This window comes from Salvia hispanica, chromosome 2 (assembly GCF_029641045.1).
Source record: "Salvia hispanica isolate PSC_SH4W2 chromosome 2, Shi_PSC_v1, whole genome shotgun sequence".
NCBI classification, from domain to species: Eukaryota; Viridiplantae; Streptophyta; class Magnoliopsida; order Lamiales; family Lamiaceae; genus Salvia; species Salvia hispanica.
Window position 1 is genome coordinate 36,679,880 of NC_142693.1, and position 9,594 is coordinate 36,689,473.

Genomic DNA, 9,594 nt, shown 5'->3' on the forward strand with positions numbered 1-9,594 from the left:
ACGTGTAGAAGGTAGACAAATTAGGCTATGCTTCGGTGTTGTTAAGTTATAGACATGAAGAAGATGTTGTCTATTAAGCAATAAATGTTGTTTGATTTGTTCTAGCCACGCCTTGACATTTGGGGTGGACCGTTTTCTGTGTCAAGACTCAAGACTGTCTACATATAGGCTGCATCTAAGGTTCTGACTTTCGTTACACATGTAGATTTGGACCGCGTATAGTTGGTGAAAACTAAGTACACGGTTCCCGTGTTAGTTGCAAGTAAAGCAATGTATTCTCTCCATCTACGAATAGGAGTCTTATTTCTTTTCGGCACAAGTTTTAAGAAATGTTAAGAAAAATAGATGAGAAAAAGTTAGTGAAATAGTATTTTATACGTGCACTTTTAGGCTCCTACAATGCACCCTGGTGTACCTATTGACAACTTCAATTTTCCCAAAAAAGTTTGGTTGTCAATAATTGATCTTTGTTCATATTAATTCATATAGACTTTGAAAATCCGCTTGGTTTTATCGACATTATATTGCGCTCATCTATATCGTGTGAGAATTTCCACTTCATTGAAAGTTGGATGTTGTCCGAAGCTTAGGGAGACGACGAGCTATGAAAAACTTAAAAATATGAGTAGGATGAAGAATTCCAAAAGATAGATTAGTTTACATCGAAGAGTGATTGTTTGGATCGTGACATGTTGCCGGAAGTCACTCTATGAATTCATTGAAAAGATTCACCATATGAAAATTTAGAAAACTAATTAGTAGAAATTAAGAATAATAGGAGAAGAACAAAAATGGAAATAAATGTGAGCAATAGAAGAAAATGATGTGTATAAAATAAGAGTAGTGGAATATTTATAGAAGCAGACGAAGAGAAGAATAAAATAAGGTAAAACATCTTATATTACTTCCTTGTCCTAACTAAAATACTAAGATGACACATACATATTTTTAATAATTTTTTCTCTCCAATTAATATACCCAGTCACTTTTTTCTAATACAGTAGTAAATCCTAAAAGTATTTTATTAATTTTCTAAAAAAGTAAAAATTAAATGGCTGAAGCCGTCCCCCGTGCCACGCCATAATCTTAATCAATGCCTAAATTCCTTAGTTAGTTCTAGAATTTAGTTAGAAATTGGAATTAATAATCCATGATAAAAACTTAATTAATAATCCTCTATCAAAATTCTGCTAACCCTAAACCTTAATTCAATAAATTCTAATTTAGGCCGCAGTCCATACTCTACTTCAACTCTAGATGCTCAGTTGCATATGTGTTGATTGGGAGACCACAACTAATTTATTCTGAAACCTTTTAGACTTGGAGCACTCAAATGAATGGAAAAATTATGCATGTGGAGTCCCACCAAATTAGACGTATAGTCGAGATATTTAGACTGAATAATTTAATGTTCTTTAATTCATGGAAAAAGAGAGACAATTATGTTCATCAATTAGTACTATATTATATCTGGGTGGCTTTATTGCACGAAAGAAAATCTCCACTCTCTAGACTAGGGTTTGGACCATCCAATATTCATGACTTGCTACTAAATTGGATATTCTTATTCATATCTTTAAAATTGTTAGTAATACTCTTGAAAAAATGTAATTTTTGTAGCTATAAAGTAAAAACCAAAAGGCCTCATTTGTTCCTCTTGTTAAGGCACTTTTTTAGAGTTGAGCAATTATAATTGAGACAATTCAAAATATAAGTCTTGAGATTTTTTTTTCACTTTCAAATATTAAATATATGAGTGATGCTAAATGGCCACATTATGGCCAGCCATAATCTTAAAATATTATTAAAATTCTGTGTAATTAATGCTCCATTGCTGAAATTTATGTCTTAAGAGAGTAACAATATTTTAAAGACTAATATAACCTCAAATATTAAATACTTATGTAGTAGTACTAGAATATATTTAGTTATGTAGTAGAATATATTGTATTTGTATCTTAAATAAGTAGTACTCATATATTTATATGATTAACAATTTCATAAGTGTTACACATTATATTTATAAATATTATTAAGTGTGACACAATAAAATTCTATTACAAAATTGCAGGAAGTCTTATTGTTATCGTTAGGGTGCTTAAACGGTTCTTCGGTTCTCGGTTAACCGGAATCGGAACCGGAACCGACCGGTTAATTGAGGAACCGGAACCGGAAAATCCGGTTCCGGTTCCGGTACCGGTTCCAACTTTTTAAATAACACCGGTTCCTAACCGGGAACCGGATTATAATTCAATTTTATTTTTTTTATAATTTAATATACTAAAAGATCTAATTTATTGAATTAATTTTGAATTAAAGTAAAATAGTTTGAAACATTGAGTGATTTTTAGATTTAAATGTTTAATCTGTGATACTTTGAATCTATAATTATTTCCCTAATCTATTTTTTATGAACTAACTACAATGAGTAGAACATCATAAGTTTGTTTTTAGTTTTCAAAAGAACTTATACAAATACAATATCATTTCATGTGATATATTTATTACAAATTTATGTAACAATTCATTTAACATACGATTTTAACATATTTGTGAATAATTTATTAAGTGTTCCGGTATAAACCAAATAGTCACAACAATATCAATTAGTATTGGAAATTCCAATGAATACTATGTTTAGCCAAAAAAGGGAAAATGAAATTCAATTTTAAAACTCATTTTTTTAAAAAAAATTGCTAAAGTTTAGAACTCCTATTTTTGTATTAGTAAAAAATTGCTAACATAAACTAGTCCGACCCGACCTACTACACTTGGCATTACTCTTATCCATATATGAATATTATTGTATTGTTGGTTTGTATTTTGTGTATTTATTTTAATTTTTAGGTATTATTTGTTATAATTCTAGATGTTGGATTATTTTTTTTAGTATTGAACTATTTAAAATTATAAATAAATTCGGATTAAAATTACACATCGGTTCCGGTTCGGAACCGGAATCGACCGGTTCTTAACCGGCTGGTTCCAAACCGGAACCGATCGGTTCCGGTTCTTGAATTTAATAAAATTTAAAACCGGTTAACCGGTCAACCGGTCCGGTTAGAACCGGAACCGGCCGAATAAGCAGGCCTAGTTATCGTAAACAAATTCTCAATTTAAGTATCTCACTATATAAAACAAATTCTCATTTTTTCAATTTACTATTCGTTGTTGAATTATGCTACAATCAATTTGAAGTTATATTAACTGAATTAATCCCAAACGATAATTACGTAAAATCCCAAATGATAGTTTTAATCAATTTTGACTATACTAGCACTATTTAATTCTAATTAAAGACATGCATTAATAATGAAATTTACGCATCAACAATTATTTAATCTTCCCATAATTGGTAAATGCTTTTAATTATTAACTACAATTTTAACTTTAACTAATTCTTGATTTAAAATACATTTAATAATAATATTCAAGTAACTTATAGTAAATATTAGTATTGATAAAAATATCATTTTAACATAATCTATCCTAATTAAAGACATGCATTAATAATGAAATTTACGCATCAACAATTATTTAATCTTCCCATAATTGGTAAATGCTTTTAATTACTAACTACAATTTTAACTTTAACTAATTCTTGATTTAAAATACATTTAATCATAATATTCAAGTAACTTATAGTAAATATTAGTATTGATAAAAATATCATTTTAATATTTTTTTCGGGGAAGAGTATTTCAATATTAAAATATAATGTCATATTTTGATATTATCAATTACGAGTAATTAATTATATATACTCCCTCTGTCCGAACTAAGTTAGTCGTAATCCTTTTTGGGATGTTTCAACTAAGTTGAATCATTTCCTTTTTTAACAAAAAATAAAACATCTAATCACTCTTACTTTATTCAATCATCTACTTTACTGACTCTTTATCTTTCTTATTTTATTTCTCTCTCGTATTTTTTAACACAATTTTTAAATCTCCGTGCCCAAAAGTTTTGACTCAACTTAGTTGGGACGGAAGGAGTATAATTGATGCGGAGCAGGAAACTTTGTGATTTGTTTTAAATATTTTAATCTCCAATTAATTAGTTATATTTTATTAGTTAGTTTCCTTTTATTAATTAGTTTCCTTTTACTGTTAAAGTCATCGTAAATGATTCCTTTAGGGTTTAGAATTCCTTCTTTAAATTAAGTTGTAATCGTCATTAGCCGTCATCTTGGTTTTGAGATTAATAGAAACGGATCTTCGATCCCTCGCCCTGCGCACTCTGTGTCAGGTGTTACCAGAGCCATGGCTGACGATTCCGTGGTAGGCAATCTTTGTGGGCATGATCACGGCGATGGTCCTATGCCGATGAGAGATTGTTCGTTGTTGCGCCGTTTGGAGCAACACTTTGATTTGCGTTTCGATGCCATACAAACGCAAATTGAAGGGGTAAGCAGAAGGCTGGATGTCTTGGAAGTGGGTGTAGGCTCTACAGCCGGGACGGAAAGGATCAGACGGAAGGACGGTCGGCGTCTCCGTAGGGAGAGTCGGGTGGATGTATCGTCTGAGTCAGAATCTGATGAATCGGGCCCATCAAGACGCTCAAGACATTCAAAATCATTGACAAGATCAGGGGGTTCGCGACGTCATAATAGTGAAACTTCTGATGGGCTAGAGGAGAGTGTTAATGAATCTGCGTCGATACGAAGAAATAATCGTATGAGGGATCTCCGTAGGGGACGTGGTGGTGATCGTCATGTAGTAATGGAAAGGGATTGTGAAAGACCGAGGAAGCAAAGGACTCCACCTGGGTTTAGATTGAAGATTGACATTCCCACATTTGACGGGACTCTAAATATTGAGGGTTTCTTAAATTGGGTCGCTGAAGTAGATAGGTTCTTTGAGCATGCCGATGTCCAAGAGAAAAAACGTGCCAGCATGGTTGCTTGTCGATTGAAAGGAGGGGCCTCTGCTTGGTGGGATCGGACGCTGCAAGAGCGTGAGGAACTTGGGAAGGCAAGAGTCTGTACTTGGCGAAAAATGAGAGGGATGCTAGTAGATGAATTTTTACCAATGGACTATGATCAAGTCTTGTTTCAACAGTACCAACACTGCCAGCAAGGAACTCGATCAGTGCACGAGTATACATGTGAGTTTAATCGTCTTACAACCAGGAATAAGTTGTCGGAAACCATGGCGCAAAAGGTGGCGCGATACCTTGATGGGTTGAAGCCACAGATACGTAATAGGATCGGCATTCAAGCAATCCATTCTTTGAGGGATGCTAAAGGCTTCGCTCTAAAAGCCGAACAAATGATTCAACAGAATCCCTTTAGAACCAATTCGGGAGGTGACCGGAGTAGGATGACTGGTCAGCCAAACAGCCAATCAGGAGGCGATGGGAGTAATCCAGTGAATGGTCCGGTGGAAAAGAGGGGATCTGGTGAAGTCAATAAGGGTACTCCACATGTGGGTAACAAACCAAATACAAACCCATATGCTCGACCATTTGGGGGTAAATGTTTTCGTTGCGGGGAGACAGGTCACACATCAAATATGTGCCCGGGGAGACGCACTGTTAATATTGCTGGGAAGGAGATAGATGATGAGGAGGCAGACTTTTGTGAACCAGATGGAGATAGCAATGATGATGATTGTGATGACGAAGTTAAGCAATTGGCTGGAGTGTGTCAACGTCTGCTAATCGCACCCAAAGTTGATGATGCTAACACTCAGCGACATCAATTATTTCGAACGAGAGGCACAATTGGAGGTCAACTTTATACCTTGTTGGTGGATGGGGGAAGTATGGAGAACATCATTGCCGGTAAAGTGGCTCGAAAGTTGGGATTGAAATTTGAAACTCACCCACATCCGTACACGTTGGGCTGGATCACATCTGGAGCAGGTGGAATCAGGGTTGTGGAGCAATGTAAGGTACCATTTTCAATTGGAAATTATTCCGATGAAGTTATTTGTAGAAGGATTAGATGTGTGTCATGTAATTCTTGGTAGACCGTGGCAATTTGATGTTAACTCTCGTCATGAGGGTAGAACAAATGTATATTCTATAGAAAAAGGAAGGAAAAAGTTTATTTTGCTGCCATTAAACCGCAAGCGACCAGGCTCGGATGACAAGGAATTGGTTTCCTTGTGCTCTTCTTGGTTTGACGTGAAGCGGGAATTCAAGGGTGTTGACACTGCATTTGCCTTGATCGTGAAACAAGAAGCCAAGTTAGCTACCTCTCGGCCTCACGAGCTTCCACATGGAGTTCAACTATTGTTGGCTGAATTTTCTGACATTGGACCAGATGATACACCATCAGGATTGCCACCACTACGAGATATTCAACATCACATCGATTTGATTCCTGGAGCTAGCCTTCCGAACCTTCCTCATTATCGAATGAGTCCACAAGAGAGTGGTATATTGAAAGATAAGGTGGAGGAGTTGCTACAGAAAGGACAAATTAGAGAGAGTATGAGCCCATGTTCCGTACCAGCTTTGCTTACACCGAAGAAAGATGGGTCTTGGAGGATGTGCGTTGATAGTCGAGCGATTAATAGAATCACCATCGGGTACAAGTTTCCAATTCCTCGTTTGGACGACATGATCGACCAGTTGTATGGAGCACAATGGTTCTCTCGTCTGGACCTTAAGAATGGATATCATCAGATACGGATTCGGCCGGGGGACGAGTGGAAGACGGCGTTCAAAACTAAGGAGGGACTCTATGAATGGCTTGTAATGCCATTCGGGTTGTCAAATGCGCCAAGCACATTTATGAGGCTAATGAATCAGGTTCTCAAACCTTTTTTGGGTGTTTTTGTTGTAGTATATTTTGATGATATACTAATTTTTAGTCCAACTGAGGTGGCACATATTGCTCATTTAAGACAAGTTTTTGAAGCATTGAGGGCCAACAAATTATTCTTAAATGTCAAGAAGTGTGAATTTATGGTGTCCAAGTTATTATTCCTGGGATTTGTCATAAGTGGAGCTGGGATTCAGGTTGACGAAGCCAAAATCTCTGCCATTAAAAATTGGCCTATCCCGAGATCAGCTTCAGAAGTTCGCAGCTTTCATGGTTTAGCCACCTTTTATCGGCGGTTTATTCACCATTTTGGTAGCATCGCAACACCACTCACGGACTGCTTGAAGCAAGGTAAATTTTTTTGGTCAGATTCCGCGCAGGAGAGCTTCGAAATGCTCAAAGAAAAGCTATGTACTGCACCTGTTTTAGCCTTACCAGATTTTAACAAAGTGTTTGAGGTGGATTGTGACGCAAGCGGCGTAGGCTTAGGTGCAGTTTTGTCGCAAGAGAAACGACCAATCTGTTATTTCAGTGAGAAATTCAATGAAGTGCGCGCAAGGTGGAGCACTTATGACAAAGAGTTTTATGCAATTGTTCGGGCGCTTAAAACATGGGAGCACTACTTGGTGGGGAAAGAGTTTATCTTATATTCAGACCATGAGGCTTTAAAATTTATTAATAGTCAAAGGAGGATCAGCGTGGACAAGCATGCACGATGGTGTCAATTTATTCAAAAGTTCCCTTTCCGACTGATGCATAAGTCTGGTGCGCAAAACATTGTGGCTGATGCGCTTAGTCGACGACATAATTTACTCATGGTCCTTGGCCAGGAAATTGTGGGCTTCGACGTTTTGAAAGATTGTTATGCAGGGGATGAGGATTTTGGCATCATCTGGGAGAAGTGCCGGAGAGGAGAGGGGCAATCAGATTATCACATCCATGATGGGTTCTTAATGAAAGCAAACCAGCTTTGTGTGCCTCGGGTTTCATTGCGGGATAAAATCATTTATGATATGCATTCTAGTGGACTAGCAGCTCATTTTGGAAGGGACAAAACAGTTGATGCAATCCGAGAAAAATTCTTTTGGCCTCAACTTAGGCGAGATGTCACTCGGGTGGTACTTTCGTGCAATGTATGTCAGACAGCCAAAGGAAAAACACAAAATACGGGGTTGTACACTCCATTGCCAATACCAGAAAATATATGGGAGGATCTCTCGATGGACTTTATTTTGGGGCTTCCGAGAACACAAAGAGGAATGGATTCTATATGTGTAGTGGTCGACCGTTTCAGTAAAATGGCTCACTTTTTGGCATGTCGCAAGACGAATGATGCAGATGCAGTGGCTGCATTGTTCTTTAGGGAGATTGTGAGATTGCACGGCATTCCCAAGTCCATTACTTCAGATCGTGACACACGTTTCTTAAGTAATTTTTGGAGGCGTCTTTGGAAGAGGTTTGATTCATCCCTTAATTTTAGCAGTACAGCTCACCCTCAAACCGACGGTCAAACGGAGGTGGTGAACCGCACTTTAGGGAACATGCTTCGAGCTATATGTCAGGAAAAACCTCGCCAATGGGATGCAGCGTTGGCCCAGGCAGAGTTTGCGTACAATAGTGTCATTCACTCCTCGACTGGGCACGCACCTTTTGAAGTCGTGTACACTAAGCCGCCAGCAATGACAGCAGATTTGCTGCCAGTTAGTCTTGGACAGAGACATGCAGCTGATGACTTCGCTGAAAGGGCAGTGGCGGTGCGCGAAGATGTTACACAGAAGCTGCAGAAATCGAACCAACGTTACAAAACTGCAGCTGATCAACACAGGAAACTCAAAGTCTTTGCAGAGGGAGAGGAAGTGATGGTCTTCCTTAGGCGCGAACGCATTCCCACAGGGACTTACAACAAGTTACGTCCCAAGAAGATTGGTCCTTTCAAAATCCTTCGACGCATAAATGATAATGCATATGTAGTTGATTTACCAAAGGACTACAATATATCCTCCACATTCAATGTGGCAGATTTGACGGCATATAGACCAGATGTCGGACCCCAGTACCCGGATCCAGGATTTCATGAGAACTCGAGGTCGAGTTCTCCCCCGGTGGAAGAGCATGATGCGGAGCAGGAAACTTTGTGATTTGTTTTAAATATTTTAATCTCCAATTAATTAGTTATATTTTATTAGTTAGTTTCCTTTTATTAATTAGTTTCCTTTTACTGTTAAAGTCATCGTAAATGATTCCTTTAGGGTTTAGAATTCCTTCTTTAAATTAAGTTGTAATCGTCATTAGCCGTCATCTTGGTTTTGAGATTAATAGAAACGGATCTTCGATCCCTCGCCCTGCGCACTCTGTGTCAATAATACTGGAGTATAATACTATAATTTTATATATAAAATATTATTATTGATTTTTGTAATATTTCATGATATAGTGGTGTGTATATTATACATTGTAGTATTATGTCATAGTATACTTACTAGTCCAGAAATATATTCTACTATAAATACTCGATGCAATTAAATATATTATACATTGTAGTATTATGTCATAGTATGCAATTAAATAGCTTAGTCTTTTGAATTAGTTTTAAACCCATTTATTGTTGATTTAATGTTTGAATTGGAAATTTCAATTGTTCTTAAAATTCGGTTGATCATGGATCAATTGGAAAATTTATTTAATCTTGAGTTCAATTGAATAATTGAGATCCACATTAATTTGAATTCAAAATAATTGAAGATTTAAAATTAATTTTATTTGATCTTAGGTTCCATTGGATAATTATGATATAAATTAATTTTAACTTAAAATAATTCTTA